Genomic DNA, 25089 nt, shown 5'->3' with positions numbered 1-25089 from the left:
ATTAAACATTTGTAATCAGCGATGTCTCACGAGTACAACAGTACCCCCCATTAACAGGTTTTATGGTGTTTTGGAAAGTTACAGGGTCAAATATAGAGCGTTCCACTTTCAAATTGAAATTTGCCAGATTAGTAATGTTACCTTTGAGACGGTGTGGTAGTCCAGGAATGAGAATTACCCCCATAATGGCATACCATTTGAAAAAGTAGACAACCCAAGGTATTGAACGTGGGGTATGTTTAGTCTTTTTTAGTAGCCACTTAGTCACAAACACTGGCCAAAGTTAGCGTTCATATTTGTTTTTGTGTGAAAAAAGCAAAAAAAATTATATTTGGCCAGTGTTTGTGACTAAGTGGCTACTAAAAATCACTGGATATACCTCATTTGCAATACCTTGGGTTGTCTACTTTTGCAAATGGTATGCCATCATGGGGGTAATTCTTATTCCTGGGCTACCATACGGTCTCAAAGGCAACATAACTAATCTGGCAAATTTCAATGTCAAAAAAACGAAATGCAAGCCTTATATGTGACTCTCTAACTTTCCAAAACACCATAAAACCTGTACATGGGGTGTACTGTTATTCTCGGGAGACTTCACTAAACACAAATATTTGTTTTAAAACAGTAAAACATATTACAACAATAATATAGTCCATAAGAGTGCGGTTGGTTTGTAAAAAATGCAAAAAACTTCACTTTTACTTAAAATATAATCATTGTAATACAATTTACCAGTTTGAAACACTAATATTTGAGTTTAGCGAAGTCTCCCGAGTAAAACAGTACCCCCAATGTACAGGTTTTATGGTGTCTTGGAGAGTTACAGGGTCAAATATAGTGCTTGCAAATTAAATTCTCTGCACTTTCTCCCTGTGTTGTCAGGCATGTCAATCAAATTTTAATTACCGTATATACTCTAGTATAAGCCGAGTTTTTCAGCACATTTTTTGTGCTGAAAAACCGGAACTCGGCTTATACTCGAGTCAATAGTCTGTATTATGGCAATTTGCATTGCCATAATACAGACTGAGAGAGAGGGGGCTGGCAGAGATCTTACTTACCCGTCCTGCAGCTCCTGTCCGCTCCCTTCTCCTCTGCGCCGTCCGTTCAGCACCTCGGTCAGCTCCCAGTGTAAATCTCGCGAGAGCCGCGGCTCTCGCGAGACTTACATTGTGAGCTGACAGAAGAGCTGAACGGACGGCGCGGAGGAGGAGAGAGCTGACAGGAGCTGCAGGACAGGTAAGTAAGATCTCTGCCAGCCCCCTCTCCCCCCCACTGAACTGCCAATGCTGGACCACCAGGGAAGGAGCCCCCCCCCCTGCCATGTATCAAGCAGGGAGGGGGGACGAAAATAAAAAATAATAAGAAGAAATAATAATAAAAAATATAAATAATAATATAAAATAATAATAAATAAAATAATAAAATTGCCCACCCCCCCACCACTGCAACACACACTGCACTCATACACACACACGCTGCACACACGCACACACACACACACACTGCATTCATACACACTGCACACACTGCAAATAAATATTCAATTAATATATTTTTTTTAGGATCTAATTTTATTTAGAAATTTACCAGTAGCTGCTGCATTTCCCACCCTAGTCTTATACTCGAGTCAATAAGTTTTCCCAGTTTTTGGGGGTAAAATTAGGGGCCTCGGCTTATATTCGGGTCGGCTTATACTCGAGTATATACGGTAATCCAATGACATAATTATGTTAAAAATTACTTAAATATACACGCATTTATAGGTATTTAAATTCTATGTGTATACTAATTGTAACGGATCGCCTGGCACCCCGACTTGGTACCTCCGTTAATGGATGCTCCTAGTGCTTCCTGAGGACTCCAAGCACTCTGGCAGACACCACAATCACCGAATCCGAGAAACCTTTAAATTCTCCCAAGCATATGAATGCTGTAGACCATTGAATAGGAACCATACGAATAGGCTTGTACTCCTAGCAGTCAACTGGAACAGCATGCAATAAATCCTTCCCCCAATAATGAGACAACACATCACTTTGAGGGTAAAACAGGAACTCTGGACTGGCTCATCCAGCCTGGCTTTTATTTCCAACTCACACATACAGGCCACACCCAGGGGGAGGCATAAAAGAACCAATGACATAGATGTTACCTCCCACACATCCCCTCCCCTTAGTGTGACACATAATCCCATTATGCATACAGTGTAAAATATACTTTTACACAACTTTCATAACTTTAAAACCATACATCACATTCACATAAAAATACATATCCACAATCAATCCATTCAGGGGAACAACATATTATAAAATGGCATGAATCCGACCAGGGGTTCAAAAGTTACTAAAAGTATCTTTTGTTCCTTTCTGGCTGGCAGAAAAACATCCCCACAATGCACCCTGGTTTCCTCCCTTCTGCCCTGGAGTTAATTGGAGAAGTAATCCAATTACCCAGGACTAAAGGCAGACTCCATTAACCACATGGTTGCAAAACAACATAAAACACTTTAAAATACATAAAGTCACATTTACACATAACACACAGACATTTCACCTATCCCCAGATAGCTGGGATCTGCACGCACAAAACTACCGAATAGCGCGCAGATCCTACTCACACAGTACAATTGCCATGGAGCTAAAGTCTTTCCCATAGTCTTTCATTATATGAATAGGCTCCATGGTATGGCTATCTGGGGTATCACATTCCCATAAAGTCTGGTCCATAGTCCAAAGGCAAGAGGCGGGCAATCAGCCCTCTCCAAGGACACGTGGCGAGGTCGGTTTCGCCACACTAATGTAATCTTTTATGTAATTATATGTATTTATCTATATATATACACACACATTGCCATAATACAGACAATGGGGCTAGCAGCGAGCGCTTACCTCTCCTGCAGCTCCTGTCATCTCCCTTCTCCTCCGCGCCGGTCCTTTCAGCACCTCGGTCAGCTCCCAGTGTAAGTCTCGCGAGAGCCGCGGGGTCAAAGTGCGGCTCTCGCGAGACTGACAGAGGAGCTGCACAGACCGGCGCGGAGGAGAAGGGAGCTGACAGGAGTTGCAGGAGAGGTAAGTGCTTCCTGCCAGCCCCCCTCTTCCCCCCACTGAACTGCCAATGCCACTGGACCACCAGGGAAGCAGAGCCCCCCTCCCTGCCATGTATCAAGCAGGGATGGGGGACGAAAAAAATAAATAATAAAATAATAGTATAAAAAAAAAAATAATAATGAAAAAAAATAACAAAAATAAAAATAAAATAATAACAAAAAATATATAAAAAATTCCCACCCCCCACCAAGGCTCTGCACTCACTCACACACACTGCATTCATATACACACACACACTGCATTCATTAATTATATACACACACTGTAAATAAATATTCAATTAATATAATTTTTTTAGGATCTAATTTTATTTAGAAATTTACCAGTAGCTGCTGCATTTCCCACCCTAGTCTTATACTCGAGTCAATAAGTTTTCCCAGTTTTTTGGAGTAAAATTAGGGGCCTCGGCTTATACGGTATATATATATTAATAACAAAATAGTTAGAATGAAATTACATATAAATATATAATTTATTTAAAATTTTGTTTCAATATTTTATTTATACGTATATATATATATATATATATATAAAATATATGTGTATATATCTAATATATATTCATATTATATATATGTAACGTAATTCTAAGTGTATTTTAATACTAATATTAAAATACATTATGTATGATGTTACATATATCATACATCATATCTATATCATACATCATATCTATATCATACATCATATCTATATCATATATCATATCTATATCATATATCATATCTATATCATCTATCTATATCATATATCATCTCATATCTCATATCTATCTATATCATATATCATATATCATATCTATCTATATCATATCTATCTATATCATATATATATATACACACACTTTTAATTTAATTTTACACTTGTCTAATATATTTTTTTTTACACTACCTACCAGCAGGGGGACTGTCTGATATTTTAGACAGTCCCCTTGCTGGCAGATCCACAGCCAGCTATAGGGGGCCATGTGATCGCTCTTTGAGCGATCACATGGTCCCCGGGGGCCTGATTTGCCGGGGGAGGGCTGCCTGGGCTGTCAGGCAGCCCTCCAGAAGAGGATTGCGGCGGAGGTGAGTAGATCTCTCCTCCAGGGGCTGCAAGCCGTTACGGCGTTCTATGCCGCTGCAACGGCTTTAAAGCCCTTTAAATGCGGGACGGCATAGAACGCCGTAATGGCGTTAAGGGGTTAATTAGATGAGTAAAGTTTGGTTTGTTAGTTTGAAAACTGTAGGAGAGGGAGGAAAAAAAAAACAAAAAAAAAACCTCACCCTTTCCTTCTCAGTTTTTAGCTTGATTCCCTGAGGGTTTTTTTGCCTCAACATTCCCTTTTCTTTGGAAAGCATTTTTGCCTTTTTCACTCAACAAGGGTGACTTTTTCAGAGGTTTCTCAGATAGAGTTTGGAGCTGAATCAATTGTAAATCCAATACAATTATACAGGTCTACGGGATTGCTGTTTGAAGTGGAGTACAGAATCACTTAGACATACTATAATACATGTATTCAACAATGACTTTCTTCAATGCAAACATTTAAGATGAGATATACATTAGAAGCAAAGGTTTATTTACAGGCAGGGCTGGATTACAAGCCTATTGGGCCTAGTGCTGATACTGGAGGACAGTTCAAGGAGAAACAACATCAGAGTAAGGGGCATCCCAGAAGAGATAAAGAATGAAGAAGTCAAAAACGTAATGTTTGAGTTCTTTAAATTATGATGGGCTGGGGGGCGGGGCCTGACTGCAGAGCTAAGCAGACGTGCTTACAAAGAGCTCTGGCCTAAAGGAGCCTAAATTCAGCTATAACTTACTAAAATCGTGAAAATTGCAGCTTTGCATAATTGTGGATTGTTGCTGATTCGAGTGGGAGCTAGTGGGTACCAGCTCCGTGATTTTTTTATCAAGATATCCCACACCTCACAAATGCGGCCTAACGCAGACGGAGGCCTAAGGGACGGGGAGACGGCCGATCCTCCGACCTTGGGGCCTCTCAGAGCAACAACTCTCCTGGCTCCCCGCATTCCCCCCCCCTGGAGCCACAACCTCCGCAATCTCGAGGGGACCAAGAGATCCAGACATGGAAAGACCGTTTTGAGATGCGGTTCGATCTTATATGCCAAGAATTCTGGAGGCGCCTGGAGCACAGAGCTACCCTTCGAGACTCACCTGCTACACCTGCAGTGAGAGACGAAGCGACAGCCCATAGATCCGGTGCCGGGTCGCGACCCAATATGGCGGCAAGTTCATCCTGCCATCAGCCCCATCGGCGGAATCTTCAGGCGCCAAAGCGTACAGCAGCCCGACCATACCTGAACTCTGCCAGACCGTCTCATCCTCGCTTCCCTAGGCGAGGCTCTGGAGGAAGGCGAGTCTACACCCGCAAGCTGTTCTCCCGGATGGTGCATTCCAGGCAACAAAGCTCATGTGCACGAAGAACGACCGGAGGCCCGGAGCAGACTGGAGATCTCAGCTGCTTGTATACCGGCGAGGTGCAGCAACATGCAGGCACTAGTGGCTGGTGGCAACCTCAAATACTAAACGGAGGACTCAGGTTTCCCAGCTATAACAGCCTGCCATTAACGGGCATTGGCTAAGCAGACTTACATACAGATCTAGTCATGGCAAACTGTTTTTGGTAGCGAAAGGCAAGATTTTACTAGCTCACGGTTACTCCCATTTTACCAGCTTTCCTGTGGTAGCCATCTTGTGGACATTATTTACCTAATAGTACCAGCACATGTTATTATTTTGACCTCCATCTAATTAACATATCTCAGGTGGCACAGCGGTACAACATTATTAGCTCCAGTAGGAATCTTTAATTTCGGTTGGTGATGTTGTTACTATCTAAATTTTATTTTTAAAGTCAATCGTACGCTCTGCCCCAAGAATATAATAATTTAATACCATGCACTACCATGTAAAATATGTATTCTAGGCTAAACCTCTCTGCCTCCTCCAGCTAACAATATATGATGCCTTAACCATGTTTATTATATTGGCTGTGAAACAGGGCTCCCACTCTGCAATGCCATGATATGTAGCCGTATAGCCTGCTATCCCATGACAACTGTTCAACGTACGCATACTGTAATAATACAGCTAGAATGGGCCATGCAAGCTCCCTGCCCGGGCGGCATTTCGCTGAGGCCACACCAGCCTATTTAACTGACACCCTTCCTAATGCTATGGGTGCATTCGGGCTGAGATGGGCATGACAGTGCAACCATAATTTCTCACCCTGTTAGTATCCCACGCGCCCACACTGACCACGGAGCCCAGTGGCTACGTTACTGAAAAATTAACCACGGTTTAGCATGTTACTTTCTTTTTTTTTTTGTTTATTTTTTAGCATAATCGACTACGTTAATGTCAATCTATATAGTATGTCTCAAGCAACCCTACAATTTTCCTGTTAAGCAACATTATATGCATTAATATGTTTACATTTAAAAATGTGCAGTTCTATCATATGCCACAGTCCTATGCCTCTGAAAAATCTGTATTTACTGTCGTGGCACTGAAAACTTGTCTGTTTAATTCCTGCACAACAAAAATAAAGAATTAAAAAAAAAAAAAAAAATTATGATGGGCTGTATTACAGAATCTGATAAAAATGTGGGGTGATGGTGAAGCGCTATATATTGAATAAAATATAGGAAACGGAAATAATATTGGAGATAAGTGAATATACCTGAATTAAACTTCTTTCTTGCAACCTTAACCTTGATATAAGATTCCTTAAAAGTATAAACACAAAAAGTATCTCATAGTATAAAACTGTAATTTACACAGTAAAATATATACATAAAATCTATCCCACTCACACTTTCTAGAGCCAAAAGATTTTAGCTCAGTTCTGGCGCCTGTAGGGTCCGTAAACGCGACCCTCTCCCTTCTTGGGAACCTTTGTTCTTCCTTTTTCAATCTAAGATATAGAGCATATATAGTGCAGTACCTTTGATAATAATATCTTAAAATGTATAAAGTATAAGGAGGGGTACTCACAAACCCAGAGCCTTCAATCTAGGCTCAATGGGACAGCATATGTGGTTAAGGACCACAATCCTTCTTTCTTGTAGCAGGAAGAAATTTTGCCAAATAGTGTCTTGGTAAAAATATATTTATTAAACTATCACTTTTAAAAAAATTTAAAAGTATAAAACAATATCTATACAAATATCACTATATAGGCAAAATCAAAAAAGTCCAATAGTTAGTCTTTTCATATTCCAGGTATTACAGAATCTAATCAACAGAAAACACTAAACACAAACATTTATACCTCTCAAGTATCGTGTATCTGGTGGAGGTGGTGCTGGAGGGAAACTAAGAGGTTATAGCTATAAGAAAACATATCCTATGCTAATCTCTGGCTTTCATCTTTCAAGTGAATCCATACCCCCTAACAGCAGACTGCCACTACTTTCCTCCTGGAACGATTTTGGGCAGGCGTCACGTATGCGGTCAGTCAAAACTTTACCCTGGTGGTGATTCAGCGGTGTTCTTGGGATCTGAGCACTATTTGAACACTTTGAGTGCTCAGATCCAGGCTATGTGGGGATATAGGGCTTGTGTTGGTCTTTTTTTATATTATATAGGTTATGGGGTGTTTTGAACATTGTACCTCTGTGCCTGGGAGATAATTAGTTTAAGCAGAGTACACTCAATTATCTCCCAGACACATGGACGCCAAGGAAGAGTTTGTATTGAACAGTATGGAGCCTTTAAATGGTCTCTCAGTCTGGTTCAGTAGGAATCACAATCATGGGGAAGTCTGCTGACCTGACAGTTGTGCAGAAAGCCATAATTGACACCCTCCATAAGGAGGGAAAGCCTCAAAAAGGTAATTGCGAAGGAAGTTGGATGTTCCCAAAGTGCTGTATCAAAGCACATTATTAGAAAGTTATGTGGAAGGGAAAAGTGTGTGAAAAAGGTGCACAAGCAGCAGGGATGACCGCAGCCTGGAGAGGATTGTCAGGAAAAGGCCATTCAAAAGTGTTGGGGACTTTCACAAGGAGTGGACTGAGGACGGAGTCAGTGCATCAAGAGCCACCACACAGACTGATCCTGGACATGGGCTTCAGCTGTCATATTCCTCTTGTCAAGCCGCTCCTGAACAGCAAACAACATCAGAAGCGTCTTACCTGGGCTAAAGAAAAAACAGACCTGGTCTGTTGCTCAGTGGTCCAAAGTCCTCTTTACTGATGAGAGCAACTTTTGCATCTCATTTGGAGACCAAGGACCCAGAGTCTGGAGGAAGAATGGAGAGGCACACACTGCAAGATGCTTGAAGTCCAGTGTGAAGTTTCCATAGTCTGTGTTGATTTGGGGAGCCATGTCATCCAGGGTCAACACAGCCGTCTACCAGGAGATTATGGAGCACTTCATATTTTCTTCCACAGAATAGCTCTATGGGGATGCTGACATCATGTTCCAGCAGGACTTGGCACCTGCCCACACTGCCAAAAGCACCAAAGCCTGGTTCAATGACCGTGGGATTACTGTGCTTGATTGGCCAGCAAACTCGCTTGACCTGAACCCCATAGAGAATCTATGGGGCATTGCCAAGAGAAAGATGAGAGACATGAGACCGAACAATGCAGAAGAGCTGAAGGCCGCTATTGAAGCATCCTGGTCTTCCATAACACCTCAGCAGTGCCACAGGCTGATGGTTTCCATGCTACACTGCAATGAGGCAGTAATTGCTGCAAAAAGGGCCTAAACCAAGTACTGAGTCCATATGCATGCTTATACTTTTCCGAGGTCCGATATTGTTCTATGTACACTCCTTGTTTTATTGATTGCATGTAATATTCTAATTTACTGAGATTGTGGATTTGGGGTTTTCATGAGCTGTAAACCATAATCATCGCACTTATGACAAACCACGGCTTGAACTATCTTGCTTTGCATGTAATGCGTCTATCACATATATTAGTTTCCCCTTTTACGTTGCATTACTGAAATAAATGAACTTTTGCACGATATTCTAATTTTTCTAGTATCACCTGTATATCCAAGGTACCTGCACTCCAACTTCACATGATAAATACCTGGTGCTCTGGTCACATAATATAAGTAATGAAAAAAGACTGGCACACCAAGGTTTTAGTAGAAGATTGGATCTGTAAAGAATAAAGAAGATTCCAAACGGTCAACGTTTCTGCTCTTAAGCAGAACTTTCCTTAGGACATGATATCCTGATGAAAGCTCTGCTTAAGAGCTGAAACGTTGACCATTTGGATCTGAAAGAATAAAGAAGATTCTATATTTTACTAAAACCTAGGAGTGCCAGTATTTTTTCAAGTTGTATTGCTTCTGTGACTTTTCAGGGGCTTGATAACTTCCGCATTTATAATGCTTTATGGTCCATCTTTTCCCTTGTTTTGCTCACTAAGATCAAGGGTTTAGTCAATTTAGTCAATATTTTTTTTATGTTAACAGTTTGGTTTTAAGCTGTATTGCACTTGGAACTTTTGTAGAGGTCTTATCTATCTTCACGTGATTCACTTGCTGGTGCCTGAGTTTCTGGCTTCACATAACTCCTCCGTATTTGTTTTGGCTGGCTACGTTTGAACTTGCCACTTCCGAGCTGTACATACATGCAAAATAGGCAGAGTGCAGTTGGTTCTTGGGCAGATGATTGTAATGTATACTGTAAAAGAAAAAGGACATAGCCAAATCCTAGTGCAATATTGTCTAATATAAATATATGGACAAGTCAAACGATCTTTGGTCTTGTACTCACAAGGATAAAGCCTATATTGTCAGGCTCAATATACAGGAGGGTGGGATTATTAGTAGGGATCCCACTCCCTTTCTGTGTATTTGTGGGATTTCAGTCTTCTGGTCCACCTAATAAATCCACTGAGCGTGAATGACGCAAAGGTACAGAGAGAAGAGGAACACGAGACAAATATAGATGGCATTTTTATTTTAACAAATCAATCTTTTACTGTGGAAGAAAAAAAAAATAAGGAAGGATCTCAAGTTTTCAACTTTTTTGTGGATGTAAACCAGTTTATTAGGCGCTTATGCCGGAAAACATTATTTTATGAAAAAGAGGAGCCAACACCGCGAGTGTGCAGTGACACATATACACATACATTATTAAAAGAGATATCAACTTTCTTTCTGAAACACATGATATCGGATCAAAATTAAAACATTCGAGATCATGTTATGAAAGTAGAAAAAAAAAAAAGGTGAACGAATACCAAAAGAATCAATAGAAAAAGGAAAAGAAGTCTTTAGACCGTATGAGAAAAATAAAAAAATAAGAACATAATAATTAAGCCAGCAGATAAATGGGGAGGAACTGTCCTCTTTAAACAGAGAAAAATATATATAAGAGGCAGAGAGACTTCTTTCAGATCAACAGACATAAAAAACATTACCATCCAACCCCACAGAAAGCCTAAAGGAAAAGTTTTGATTATACATAGGAAAAAAAGGGAAGGAATTAAAAATTCTAAATGAGAAAGAAGCCAAATACTTATTTATGACCAATCCACGGATACCCGTTTATTTTTTTTTTAGCATCTACCTAAAGTACATAAAGATATAACCAAGCCCCCAGGTAGACCCATTATATCAGGAATCAACTCAATATCAGCTAGAGTATCAGAATATATAGACATGTTACAACCATTAGTAAAAAATCCCTACTATCTAAAAGACACCATCCGTATGCAACGCAAAGATGCGTTCCAAACACAGACTTACCGGAAGCACAACATTAAGAGACGCCATGAGGAGTGACGTTATACGGTAAAGACGGAAATTGGACAAGGAGAAACCAGGTGATTTCAACAGTTCGTTACAAAAGTGGTATAAGAGACCGACCATTAGTGAAGACCACAAGCAACTGAGGAAGCCTATGAAAGAGGCGAAGCGCATCTTGCAAGTTACATTCCGGACTTTTTTTTATATATATTTTATTTTATCATCAATAAAGTATTTCTTTACACCGCCATTCATGCTCAGTGGATTTATTAGGTTGACCAGAAGACGGAAATCCCACAGATACACAGAAAGGGAGTGGGATCCTTACTAATACTCCCACCTGCCTGTATATTGTGTATATTGAGCCTGACAATATGGGCTCTATCCTTGTAAATACAAGACCAAATTTTGTTTTACTTGTCCATATATTTATATTAGACAATATTGCACTAGGATTTGGCTATGTCCTTTGTCTTTTACAGTATACATTAATATAATCTACCCAAGAACAAACTGCACTCCGACCTAGATTGCATGTATGTATAGTTTCTATTTTGTGTGAATAGAGAGGTTATCACACAGGTGTCCAGAGTGTGTTGGAAAGTATTTGGGCTGCACACCAGGACTTTGTATTACATTCTTTGTCACTTCCGAGCTGTGGCTTGAGATTTTGCCTCTCTGGACCCCCCCCCCCACTGCCCTTGGTGTGCTGCAGCCTGCAACAAAGCCTATCAGTGCCACGGACATATCCCTGCCTCTTCACGCACTGCTGTTACGTTCAGGCAAAGAGTTAAGTTTTCTTTAATTACTTTAGACTGTTCCAAGACACCTGTGATCAAGTTATCAGCGATCCAGAGAATTAAACAGATTTAAAAAAATATATATATATTACAGTTTAAGAGAACAGACTATTATATTTACAAAGTTTGAAAGCACCATAAACGTTGTACTAAAAGCATTAATGCAAGAGAACAGAACCAGTTCCGGAGATAATCATGACTCCTCACCTGATACTTTTAATGCAAGCATGCAACAGCACTTTTTTTGTTGCTTTCACTGTAATACATTTTTTTTTATTATGCTTTATTTTTGTGTGCATACGATTAACAGAAAATTTTACAATGCCTAGCAGCATTTGCAAGACAGTGAACGACAAAGCATTAGAGTTACGAGGCATTGGAGTATACGGCACAATTTTTCAATGTAGAGTAGAGTACAGGCTAAGCATAACATGTCTAGATTTACTATTGAGAGAGATACTAAGCTATGCAAAGTCATAGACATGGTAATATAAGTATTCTAGTACAGTTCTTGACAAATTTGCTTTTGATATAGGAGCAAGCTAAAAAAAGTTGGAAGCTAGTTTTTTTCCCCCCAACAACAAAAATAAAATTCTTAAAGGAACACTATAGTCACCAGAACCACTGTAGCTTAATGTAATGGCTCTGGTGTCTATAGCCTGTTCCTTTAAGAATTGTATATTTGTGGTTGAAAAAAACTCCTAACTAAAGTTTCTGCACGCTCTGCATAGAGATGCACCGATTTAAAGCATCTCTATGAGGAGATTGGCCGAGATCATCAAAATTATCTCAGCTATGGAGGCGTGCAAGCTGTAACGAGACGGGCATGTAATTTGGAAAAAAAGGTAAGTAAAAACACCATTACCATGTGACCGAAACATGTACATGCACTGTCAGATGGATACACACACAGACACACATATACACAAACATACAGAATGACACACACTCTCACACACTCAAAGTATTTTTTTTTATACACACACACACACACACACACACACACACACACAGATGCATAGACACAGACAAATACACATACAGGAAAAAAAAAGATATATACATATATTACCACCCTCCTCCTACCTACCTTGTGGGCGCAGAAAAGGCTTTCCTTGGGTCCAGTGAGACTGGGAGCAGGTTGCAGTGGGGCTGAATGCGGCTGATAGGAGTGGGCTGCTGCTGATCCAGACTCCCACTTTCCTGTCTCTGTTATCTCAGTGTGCCAGGAGGAAGTGACAGGAACTTAACTACTTCCTCCCAGTGAGGAACCAGTGCAGGGGAATGGGCGTGCGGCTCTGCCAAATAGGTGGGGAGTGCACGCGGCTCTGCAAAATGGGCGGTCGGCTCTGCGACCAGAGACATCTCAACCTGTTTCCCTGTCAACTTGTACTTCTCCTACGCAGTCTCAGCACCGAGAGGAAGTAGTTCCATTCACTTCCTCCCGGTGCCCAGAGATAGAGACAGAAGGATTAGGGGACAGGCTGACAAATCCCTGGCGCCATAAAAAAAATTCTTAGTCGCCATGGCGACCGGGATTTGTCAAACCCTGTTCTAGTAGGTTGTGAAACATGCTTATGTTACTGAGATATAGTATTCAAGAACTAAGTTATATGATGTGCAAGTTTTGTGTTAAGTTACACTAAGCAACTGGAAAATCTGCCAGCGATAGCAAGTAAGCTTGAGAGACACTGGGGTTCATTTCACCAGACAGGTAGTTAAACTAAAAAGAAAAAGAAAAGTCAGGGAAATAGAAGCTGTATGGAGAAGCAATGTGTCCCTGCAATAACAGGAGTGGCTGGTGATAAACAGGAGGGCTCTCTCTTAAGTCTACCCCACTCCACATGTAGGCCATTCTATTAACCAAGAGAGAACAGCATGCATGTGTGCACAGCTAACAATGAAAACATGGTATATATGCATGAGAGGCTATTATATGCGGATTCAGAGCTTTGCAGGCTACATTGTGCATTAGGTGTCTGGCTAAGCGAAGTAGTAGTGTTATTGCTGTGCTTAAACGAGAGAGAGTGTATGCCGTGCCCCTCTCTAGATAAAACAAGATAGTATGACCACTGTGTCCCTCTCATGAGGGAGCCATAGAGAACTGTGCTGGGTGAGCTCTAATAAACACGGTAACCGCACTAGGTTATAAACATATCTGAGCTTTGACTATTAAATCTCAGCTGTGCTCTTACTAAGTAAGCAAGGAGGAGCTATGCATCAATTAGTTATGTCAGCATAAGTGCAGGCACAAGTTGGTAGGAAGTATTCTTCGTCAGCCACGTGTTGTCAGTCCTGGACCCGAGTTATCATGCTTAGCCCAATGCCAAGGCTAGGAAATGGGTCAGGGCAGTCCTGAGGCATTTCAAGGCAAGGGCAATGTGTGGTTTCCTCCCAGCCCCAGGCAGAGTTGTGGGCCCGCATATTTGCACCACAGACTCGGGGGCTCGTAATAGAGTCCAAGTCCTTCCTTGACAGGTGTTACAAAACTGTTATTATACCTGGATTATATTGACTATTTTATGATACTTTGGCTTCGGTACTTGAATGCTGCATCTTTTCCTCGAATGGACTATATATACCCCGGTTCGTCAAACGAACAACCGACCACCCGGCTCCTGGTGTGTGCCGCCACTTAACCCAGGTCACCTATCCAACTACCGAACTCCGGCACGGGTCGAACACAAGGATATTTACCGTACATCGCCACGTACCGAATTCTGAGCTCCGGTGCCCGTACGGTACTCAAGACCTACCCCGACCTGGACTGACCCTTTAGGTCCCATACCCTGGGACACCCCAGATGCTTTCGAGACAGAGTCTAAGACTGACCCGACATTACAAAAGTACCGGAGGGGGCGGGTTAGATAACGAAACCTTTTTATGGGAAAAAGGAAAGCTATATCGCTTGACAGAGAAAAGGGGGCAGCATAGGCGACAGCTGGTAGTGCCCCACAAATACCGTTGAGAAATACTCAAGATAGGACACGACATCCCATTGGCAGGTCACCTAGCCGTAACACTGCATCACCCACACGTTCTTTTGGCCAGGGGTACACGCTGATGTCAGAACTCATTGTAATACCTGCGATGTGTGTCAGCGAGTAGGGAGGAGAGGCGATCACCCTAAAGCTCACTTAGTAAATATGCCCATTGTAGAGGAACCCTTCAGCAGGGTTGCCATTGACTTAGTAGGACCTCTGGCTACCCCTAGTCCCTCCGGTAAGCGCTACATTCTTACCGTAGTGGACTACGCTACCAGGTACCCGGAAGCCATCGCCCTATCCAACATCGAAGCGGATACGGTAGCGAATGCGCTGGTTCAGGTGTTCTCTCGGGTAGGATTTCCGAAAGAAATCCTATCCGACCGAGGCACCCAATTTACTGCCGAATTGACTCAGCAGCTCTGGCAGGTCTGCAAGATTAAGTCCCTCCAGAGCTCTCCATACCACCCCAGACGAACGGGCTTTGTGAAAGGTTCAATGGGACCCTCAAACAACTGCTCAAAACATTTACTCAAGAATACAGAGACTGGGAACGCTTTCTGCCGCACCTCCTATTTGCTTATCGGGAAGTGCCCCAGGAAACAACAGGGTTCTCTCCCTTCGAGTTGCTCTACGGACGAAAGGTGCGGGGACCCCTAAACCTGATCTGAGAGCACTGGGAGGTGAGAGATGGAGACTGACGGTGTCCCCATTGTGCCGTACGTGCTGGAACTCAGGGACCGAATGGAGCAATTAGCCAAATCGGTGCAGGCTAACCTCCAGTCGGCCCAGAGAAGTCAGAAGGTATGGTACGATCGGGAGGCATGAAAGAGAATCTTCACCATAGGGCAGAAAGTGTTAGTACATAAGCCAGTTAAGACCGCCAAACTGCAAGCGTCCTGGCAGGGCCCCTACCAGATAGTGAAAAGGGGGAGACACCACTTACGTAATAGCTAGCTGCCATGACAGCAATCTTAGAAAGACGTTCCATGTAAACATGCTCAAGGAATATCTTGAGCGACCAGAGAACGTGACAGCTGTATGCTGTCCCTCTCAGGAGACCCCGACAGTCTACCCATCCCAGATCTGTTAGAAAAGAGTCCCCACGCAGACATAGTAGCTCAGGTCAAGATAGGGGACCGACTTAGCCCCACTGTAAGGGAGCAGTTTAACCAGCTCCTGCAGTCCAAAAGCCCCACTTTTTTCCCAGAAGCCAGGGTACACTAACCTTAACCACCCACCAGGTAGATACCCCGGGACAAGCTCCCTTACGCCGGGCTCCTTACCGAATTCCCGAGGCAGTTAGGACAGGAATGAAGAAGGAGATCGATTAGATGCTCCAACTCAGGGTAATTGAGCCCTCCGATAGTCCCTGGGCTTCCCCAGTGGTCCTGGTGCCCAAGAAAGATGGGACAACCCGGTTTTGCGTAGACTATCGGAGGCTCAATGAAAAGACAGTGACGGACGCTTACCCAATGCCCAGGGTAGACGAGCTACTTGATCGTATAGCCAGGGGAAATTATCTGAACACCATCGACCTCTGCAAGGGTTACTGGCAGATTCCCCTGGCCCAGGAGGCTATCCCCAAGTCGGCATTCGTCACCCCGTTTGGCTTATACCATTTTAAGGTAATGCCGTTCGGGATGAAGAATGCCCCAGCTACATTCCAGCGCTTGGTAGATAGGCTCCTGGATGGCTTCCAGAGTTTTGCTTGCGCATATCTGGACGACATAGCGATCCATAGTGAGTCCTGGGAGGACCACTTAGCTCATGTAGGAATGGTTCTGGATCAGATTTGGGCCGCTGGCCTGACTCTGAAGCCAGAAAAATGCCACTTTGGGATGGCCGAGGTACAGTACCTGGGTCACCGGGTGGGGTGTGGGAACAGCGACCAGAGACGGCTAAGATAGAAGCCGTTGCCAATTGGCCTACCCTCACCACTAAGACTCAGGTCCTAGCCTTCCTGGGCACTGCAGGGTACTACAGACGGTTCGTGCCCGACTACAGCACACTTGCCAAACCCTTGATTGACCTGACCAAGAAACACTTAACCTCGACAGGTCCTGTGGTCTCCCCACTGTGAAACAGCTTTTCCGGCTCTTAAAAAAGCTCTTAGAAACGCTCCTGTCTTGGCAGCCCCAGCCCTTAACAAACGTTTTATCGTCCATACAGACGCTTCCATGTTCGGGCTGGACGCTGTCCTCAGCCAAGTAGGAGAAGACGGAGGGGAGCACCCAGTTGCCTACATCAGTCGCAAGCTCCTTCCACGCGAAGTCAGCAATGCAGAGGTAGAAAAGGAGTGTTTGGCTCTGGTGTGAGAACTAAAGAAATTGACTCCCTATTTGTATGGACAAGAGTTCACTCTGGTTACAGACCATAACCCGTTGGTGTGGCTAAGCTGGGTCTCTGGGGATAATGGCAGACTGTTACGGTGGAGTTTATCGTTACAACCTTTTAACTTTACCATTACCTACAGACCTGGGAAACAGAATGGCAACGGCGACCGGTTGTCCAGACAAACCGACCTCAGCCCAGCATATCCAGCAGTCTGGACAGCCTTAGTCTGCCCCGAAAAGGGGTCAGACGGTGTCTGCCAGAGTGTTCCACAAAGAGGGAGCACTGTTACAAAACTGTTACTTAACCTGGATTATATTGACTATTTTATGATTCTTTGGCTTCGGTACTTGAATGCTGCATCTTTTCCTCGAATGGACTATATATACCCCGGTTCGTCAAACGAACAACCAACCACCCAGCTCCTGGCATGTGCCACCCAGCTCCTGGCATGTGACCCCGGTCACCTCTCCAACTACCAAACGGTCGATCACCTGGCTGAGAGCATGTGCCATCAATTGATCACCCAGGGAGTTGCGGTTTGCCCCTTCACGGAGGGCTAACTTCGGATACCGAACAGCGATCACATCCAGGCAGAGAGCGGGGAGTCGGGCACAACTCTGGCCGTTATTAGTTCCACGAGTTGACGCTGAGGTCCCGCTGCCTATTGTTGCACCTAATAACATGGCCGCCATTTTCAGCCTGCAACCCAAATACACGAACAGACTTTCTTTTCGACGGAATACAGTTACGGGTTTGTGGGTTTGAGTCGCTATTCGGTGGATTAGTGCACACGGACCAGAGCTATAAAATGAGTGGTGAAAATACCGAAATATCTATGAAACTGTTAAAGTTATGTATTTTAATGTGTTTTCTGTGTGGAAAATAAACGTGGGTTTTGGGAGTTTGGAGATAATTGTATTACTGTAACCGTTGGATTCATTATCTCCAAGCTGGGCGGTATCAAATTCAAATGATATATTGTATTATCATTGGTTGATGCTTTGTGTTATCCCTGTATCCCATCAGGTCCAGAGGGGGCTGTCCCTAGACCTGAGAGTTTGCATAAATACCGATCCCTGTGTGCCATTAAAATCAGTTCTTGTTTGACCTTCAAATCGCAGCCTTGACTCGTTTTGTGGGGAAAGAGTATCCTAGCTGTAAAATAGCTAGTGGGATTGTTCTACACTTACAGGATCCTTCTGGATATTGAGACCAAGCGGCTTCTCTCTCTCCCTAAACTGGGATCCAGACTTTCCAAGCGGTCCAGCTTCCAGCTAGCCTGGGAGTAACCGTAACAGGCTAGCAACTAGACCCAACTCTCAGTTTGCTTGATGCCTACGCTGCAGCTTCTGTTTTGCCTGCTCTAAGTGAACAAAATATGTACTTAATGCATGGATACACTGTGCTAGCAATGTCAATCCTGTACTCCCATACCCTTTTCTCTTTTGTACCCCCTACTTTATGTGACAAAATAAAAATTCTCAAATTGAAAAGAAAAAAATACACACTACACAAACACACTGCATTCACTATACACACACTACACAAACATACACTGCATCCACTAATAAAATACTCTCACTGCATCCACTACACACACATATTCTTGAATACAAAAAATCCTGACTGGCATGTATATTTTGTGCATTAGCCTTAATAAAAAAAAAAAAAAAAAAAAAATAAACAAACATGTTCAGTTAACAGTAGATTTGTGTAGAAAGAGTTTTTTTAATGGTAAATGTAAAGAATATCGGTAAGTTATCGGCTATCGGCCTGGAAGTTCACAGATTATCAGTATCGGCTTTAAAAAAATCAATATTGGTCAATCCCTAACAGCCAGCATACACATTAGAGACGACACACACATGCACACTATGGGGAAGAAGAGAGGACTAAACTCTAAAAGAGCCAGTTGTCATCACTGAAAAGTAAAATACATTTTCCAGACTTTTTTAGCCTCAGGTTTTCCTATTTGGATTTAATTTGAAAAAAAAAAAAAAAAAAAAAAAAAAGTTTAGTGAATAACCCTTCCACTGTCCAGGTCTAAGCAAGGTTCCCAAACTAAAAAAAACTTTCAATAACTGACATAACCAAAGGTATCAGGAAAATTCATCCTACAGAAGGGGCAAACGTTTACAAATAATATCAGGAAATATTACTTTACTGAGACGATAGTGGATGAATGGAATAGCCTTCCAGCTGAAGTGGTAGAGGTTAGCACAGTAAAGGAGTTTAAGCATGCGTGGGATAGGCATAAGGCTACCCTAACTATAAGATAAGACCAGGGACTAATGAAAGTATTTAGAAAACTGACAGAAAAATTAGCTATTGGAGGCTGCTAGTGTATATAATCACTATCTTTAGGACTGAATTTTCCAAAAAAGTAGTCATAAGTATATATCAGACATATCCAGAAATCTCATCAGAGAGAAGTGGATCACCTTCGCTTCCAAGCCATAGAAAGACTCATTCCAAATCCCAGAAAAGGACAGTTTAACAAATGTCTACTACAAAAAGAATCAAGTTGGATTTATGCATTTCAGATGTTAACCCCTCGTAGATTAAATGAAGACTAACTACACACCATTTATCCACAATTAAGAATATAGGCAAATTATTCTAACTAGATATTATTATATTAACTAACTATTTGGATGCATTTACATACCATACTAATAATAAAAATAATAATTGTATTTATCTTCTTTGTGTATACCCTCTCTACAATTCCTGATTTCTGTTCCGTGTGCTTTGATTTACACCCCTATACAGTATTAACTTAGACTCTATATACCATTCCTCTTGTAGCATTCAGAATTGTATTACTCAATTAGCAACTATTCTAATGAAATCTCATTATGCCTAATATTTTATTTTACATTATTATATTATTTTCACTCCATTTACATTCAACCACAAGAATTACTGGCAAGAAGAAGTAAAAAATTACATTAAATTTTACAATAATATAGTATGGACTATAACTGTCCTAATATTTTACTTCACCTAAATCAATACATTTCACCAATCAGGGACATTGTTTAGCTATATATATATATATATATATATATATATATATATATATATATATATATATATATATATATATATATATATTTATTTTTTGACTATTTTTGCCATACTTTCACCAATGTCTTACACACATACAATTATAACTTATTTTCTATTACAAAAATAGTCTCAATAATTATGGTTATATTTTGATTATCATCAATGCCTCATATGCTAATAAACATATAGGGACTATATTCTATAAATTGTACGGTATTATTTTCATTTAGATATAGCCATTTTGACGATTTTATCATGAACTGTATAGGGCCTCACCCACTATGACATGATGGACCTATCATCGCAAAAGGCGCGTTATTTAAACTTAATTAATCCCGGGATAGGTTACCCTTTGAAGAGCCGCCTAACCGGCGAAACGCGGGTCGGGGCTCCACTGCTCTTTTTCACCTTAACTAAAATCTACCCCTCACCTACTTTTACTCTGTTTTTACACTTGCCTTAGATACTCTACACATACCTGCTTATTTGGTGTCAGAAGGTAGGCAAGATTTTGAGGAGCAGATAGGAAAGAGTTCAGTCAGTGCAGTTATAGGGAATATTATTATCTATAGCTCAGTTTTTATTTTAGGTGTACTTGAAGGCACAGTTCGTTACTCCTGACAGGTATCGGCATGTATTAACCGCAAGACTCTATCGAGTAGATATTACAAACCATCGTTACAACGATCGGGGCTTCTCTTTTTATTATCAGCACTAGCTATACATTTTTCGTTTCAGTAAACCCATGAAACTCTGAAGCTCAGATATCCCTACTATTTGCACTGGGCGCCAGGTCCCCCAGGTTTTAACCCTTCAGATGTAAACATAGCAGTGCAGAACGTACATAGGAAAGCATTGAGAAATGCTTTCCAATGGCCGTTTTAAATGTGCGCACGTCTCTGGCCGTGCATGTGCATTCCGCTCCACTCGGGAGCAGACGTCGAAGTGGAAGGAGAGGGCACCAGCGCCGAGGGAGTCCGGCGCTGGATTAACCCCTTAAGACCAGAGGGCGTACTATTACGTCCTTTTAAAAGCGGCTCTAAACGCCGCAGGGCGTAATAGTACGCCCTCCGGTTTTTAGTAACTTACCCGGTCGCCGCCGGTCCCACGCCGGCGATCGCGGTTGGGGGGACTCCCAGGGAGCCCCCCCGCGGCACATCTTCCTCCTCCGGTCCCTCCCGGTCATGTGAGAGTGAGGTCCTTGCGAGGACCTCACAATCACATGGCCGGTATAGCTGGCTCAGGCATTGCCAGCAGGGGGACCAACTGTAATGACAGTTGGTCCCCCTGCTGGCTGAAATCAAATAAAATAAATGTTAAATACGTGTAAAAAAAAAAAATTATACTTAGATCATATATATATATATATATATATATATATATATATATATATATATATATATATATATATATATATATATATATATATATATATATATATATATATATATATACACATATACATACACACACATACACCGTCTAGGTGTATTTTAATATTAATATGTATATAATTCTATATATATTAATATCAAATTACACGTAGACTGATACTGATTAAATATATATATAATTATTGTTATATATATATTTATAAATAATATAAAAAATAAATATGTAAATACGTAAAAAAATGAAATAAAAAAAATAATTAAAAATAAAATATTCAAAAATATATAGATGTGTTTTATTTCGTTCTAACTGTATTGTGATATTAATATATATATATATTTATATCAAAATACACGTAGAACGAAATAATATATATATCTATATACATAAATATATACGTATATATCACTATATATATACACCTATATATAAATAAAAATATTAAAAAAAATATATATATATACACATTTATATATATATATACACATATATTAATTCTACACATATATTTATGTAATAATTTTACATAATTAGGTATCCTAATTAATTACAATTAGCGGGACCTGCCTGACCACCCATGCCGAAAGTATAGGGAATTTAATTTGCTAGCACTATATTTAACCCTATAACTTTCCAAGACACCATAAAACCTGTACATGGGGGGTACTGTTTTACTCGGGAGACTTCGCTGAACACAAATATTAGTGTTTCAAAACAGTAAAATGTATTACAACCATGATATCGCCAGTAAAAGTGACGTTTTTTGCATTTTTCACGCACAAACAGCACTTACGGGGACGATATTATTGCTGCAATACTTTTTACTGTTTTGAAACACAAATATTTGTGTTCAGCGAAGTCTCCTGAGTACAACAGTACCCCTCATGTACAGGTTTTATGGTGTTTTCAAAAATTACAGCGTCAAATATAAGGCTTGTGTTTAATTTTTTTCACATTAAAATTCGCCAGATTGCTTACGTTGCCTTTATGACCCTATGGTAGCCCAAGAATGAAAATTACCCCTATGATGGCATACCATTTGCAATAGTAGACAACCAAAGGTATTGCAAATGGGGTATGTCCAGTCTTTTTTAGTAGCCACTTAATCACAAACACTGGCCAAAATTGGCGTTTTTTGCATTTTTCACACACAAACAAATACGAACGCTAACTTTGGCCAGTGTTTGTGACCACATGGCTACTAAAAAAGACTGGACATCGCTTATTTGCAATACCTTGGGTCGTCTACTATTGCAAATGGTATGCCATTATGGGTGTAAATTTAATTCCTGGGCTACTATAGTCTCAAAGGCAACGTAACCAATCTGGCGAATTTCAATTTCAAATGTAACACGCTATATTTGACCCTGTAACTTCCCAAAACACCATAAAACCTGTACATAGGGGGTACTTTTTTACACGTGAGACTTTGCTGAATACAAATATGTGTATTTTATTGCAGTAAAAGCAAACAGTATTATGACATTGACAGTTAAAATGTCATGTAGAACGAAAAAAATAAAAAAAAAAATCTTATTTTCTCCCATTTTTTTCATATAAAATTATGTTTCATAGCTAAATATTTGATATTAAATGAAAGTCCTGTTTCCCCTGAATAAAATGATATATAATAAGGGGGGTGCATTTAATATGAAAGAGGTGAATTACGTTTGGACAGACATATAGCGCAAATGCCAGGTTTTGTTTACGTTTTGTTTCGTTCACAACTTGTACATTTGGCTGCGGTGTTAAGGGGTTAAAGTAAGTAGCTGATGGGATTTTAACCCTTTCAGCCCAGCGGGAGGGGGGTCTTGAGGATGCAGGGGACCTAAGGGTTATATAGTGTCAGGAAAACAAGTTTGTTTTCCTGACACTATAGTGATCCTTTAAACATATAATACAAGAGATTAGGAACATATCTGAAGAGCTGAATCATTTGTCCCAGATATAAATGTGTCTTCTGATGAGAAATATTTACTGTAAAGGATAAAGGTTTGCAAGATTTTCTTACCCAGATAGCCGAGAGCCTGGTAATTCCCCACGACTAGATACCATTAAAGTTTCTTCGCTTTATGATTTCAACAGGCACACTCCTTTGCAAGTAAATGTCCACTTTCTTAAACTCAAATTGTTCCTAAATAACACATTATTTACACTATTACAAATCATCAATCTACAAACAGACAATAAAACTGAATTATTTGTCTGGACATAAAGTATACCTTTTACAACATATGTTCTCTCAGTGTCCTCCAATATAACAAACTGTATATTTTCTCTCTCCCTCTAACATATCATTTGGTTATGCTTTCTTAATTAATACAATTCTCAGATTAATACCAGCATTCCATTAATAATCCAGTATTCTCCAGGATGCCCCCCTCTCCTTTTTTCTCGCTCCTCATCTTGCCCCCTCTCTCTCTCGTTCTCCCCCGCTCCACATCTCGCCCCCTCTCGTAAGAAATTGATATACAAAACTTCAATATTGTGTATAACTTTCTGTGTATGTGACTGGTTTCACAAGTTGGGGGTCATCTACTTGATAACAGTGTGATAAGGATCAAAGCTTTCAGTTGCATTTTACAATCCCTCCACCAATTCTGCTGCCAACCTGTTTTCCATGCATGTTATCAGAAGACCAGAGTAATTAACATCTAGGAAGTGGAAGTGTGTGTTTTCCTAAGGCATCCTGTCTAACCCACCCAGAAATCTAACCTAACTGGTCACTTCTTTCAGAACGTTATAGTATAGCTGGAGGGAAGAGATCAAAGGAAAAGACTTGTGTAAAGACAGAACTCTCTGGAAAAAGAGGGCGGGATAAACTACTTTTGGGAGGGAAAAGGGATTCTGGGACTTGTAGTTTATTAAAGCAAGAATGAGTCTTTAAAAGGAACAGCCAAGGAGGTCTCTCGCTCTCTTTGTCTCTTTTGGAGAGGACAGCGTAGCAAGCAGGTGCCATGGTGAACTGAGAGAGGCTGTCCCAGATTACCCAAGATGAAGGCACAAGGGGAAGACCTCCATTTAAATGTTTAAGTGTTGCCCTTTTATTATTTGATTATGTAATGGATATAATGTGTGATGTGTATATCCTTTTAAAACCTAACAGCATCCTTAAATTAATATTTACAATACATTTTATTATACACTTGTGTTAGTTTCTTATTTGTCACACATTCTATAAAAGAAGATCCTTGTAAGAGGGTCATAATTTCCCCTCTCCTTCTCTCTCTCTCCCCCCCGTTCCCCTCTCCTTCTCTCTCTCTCCCCCCCGTTCCCCTCTCCTTCTCTCTCTCTCCCCCCCGTTCCCCTCTCCTCTCTCTCTCTCTCCCCCCCCCCGTTCCCCTCTCCTCTCTCTCTCTCTCCCCCCCCGTTCCCCTCTCCTCTCTCTCTCTCTCTCCCCCCCCGTTCCCCTCTCCTCTCTCTCTCTCTCTCCCCCCCCCGTTCCCCTCTCCTCTCTCTCTCTCTCTCTCTCCCCCCGTTCCCCTCTCCTCTCTCTCTCTCTCTCTCTCCCCCCGTTCCCCTCTCCTTCTCTCTCTCTCTCTCTCCCCCCTCGTTCCCCTCTCCTTCTCTCTCTCTCTCTCTCCCCCCTCGTTCCCCTCTCCTTCTCTCTCTCTCTCTCTCTCCCCCCCGTTCCCCTCTCCTTCTCTCTCTCCCCCCCGTTCC

The 25089-nt window shown here is 41.3% G+C and overlaps 1 protein-coding gene across 1 annotated transcript in view; it reads right to left on the bottom strand.

Annotated features, from left to right (window-relative positions):
• LOC134568897 (gastrula zinc finger protein XlCGF71.1-like) overlaps positions 1 to 25089 on the bottom strand; it is a 37375-nt gene that overhangs the window by 6660 nt on the left and 5626 nt on the right. The window contains exon 2 of the mRNA XM_063427600.1: positions 23438 to 23560. The gene's annotated coding sequence lies outside the window, so the exon portion shown is untranslated. The remainder of the gene's footprint in view (positions 1 to 23437; positions 23561 to 25089) is intronic.

The sequence above is a fragment of the Pelobates fuscus genome, chromosome 7 (assembly GCF_036172605.1).
Source record: "Pelobates fuscus isolate aPelFus1 chromosome 7, aPelFus1.pri, whole genome shotgun sequence".
Taxonomy (NCBI): domain Eukaryota; kingdom Metazoa; phylum Chordata; class Amphibia; order Anura; family Pelobatidae; genus Pelobates; species Pelobates fuscus.
Note: the sequence above shows the minus strand (reverse complement) of the source record. Positions and strands in the feature narration are given on the sequence as shown.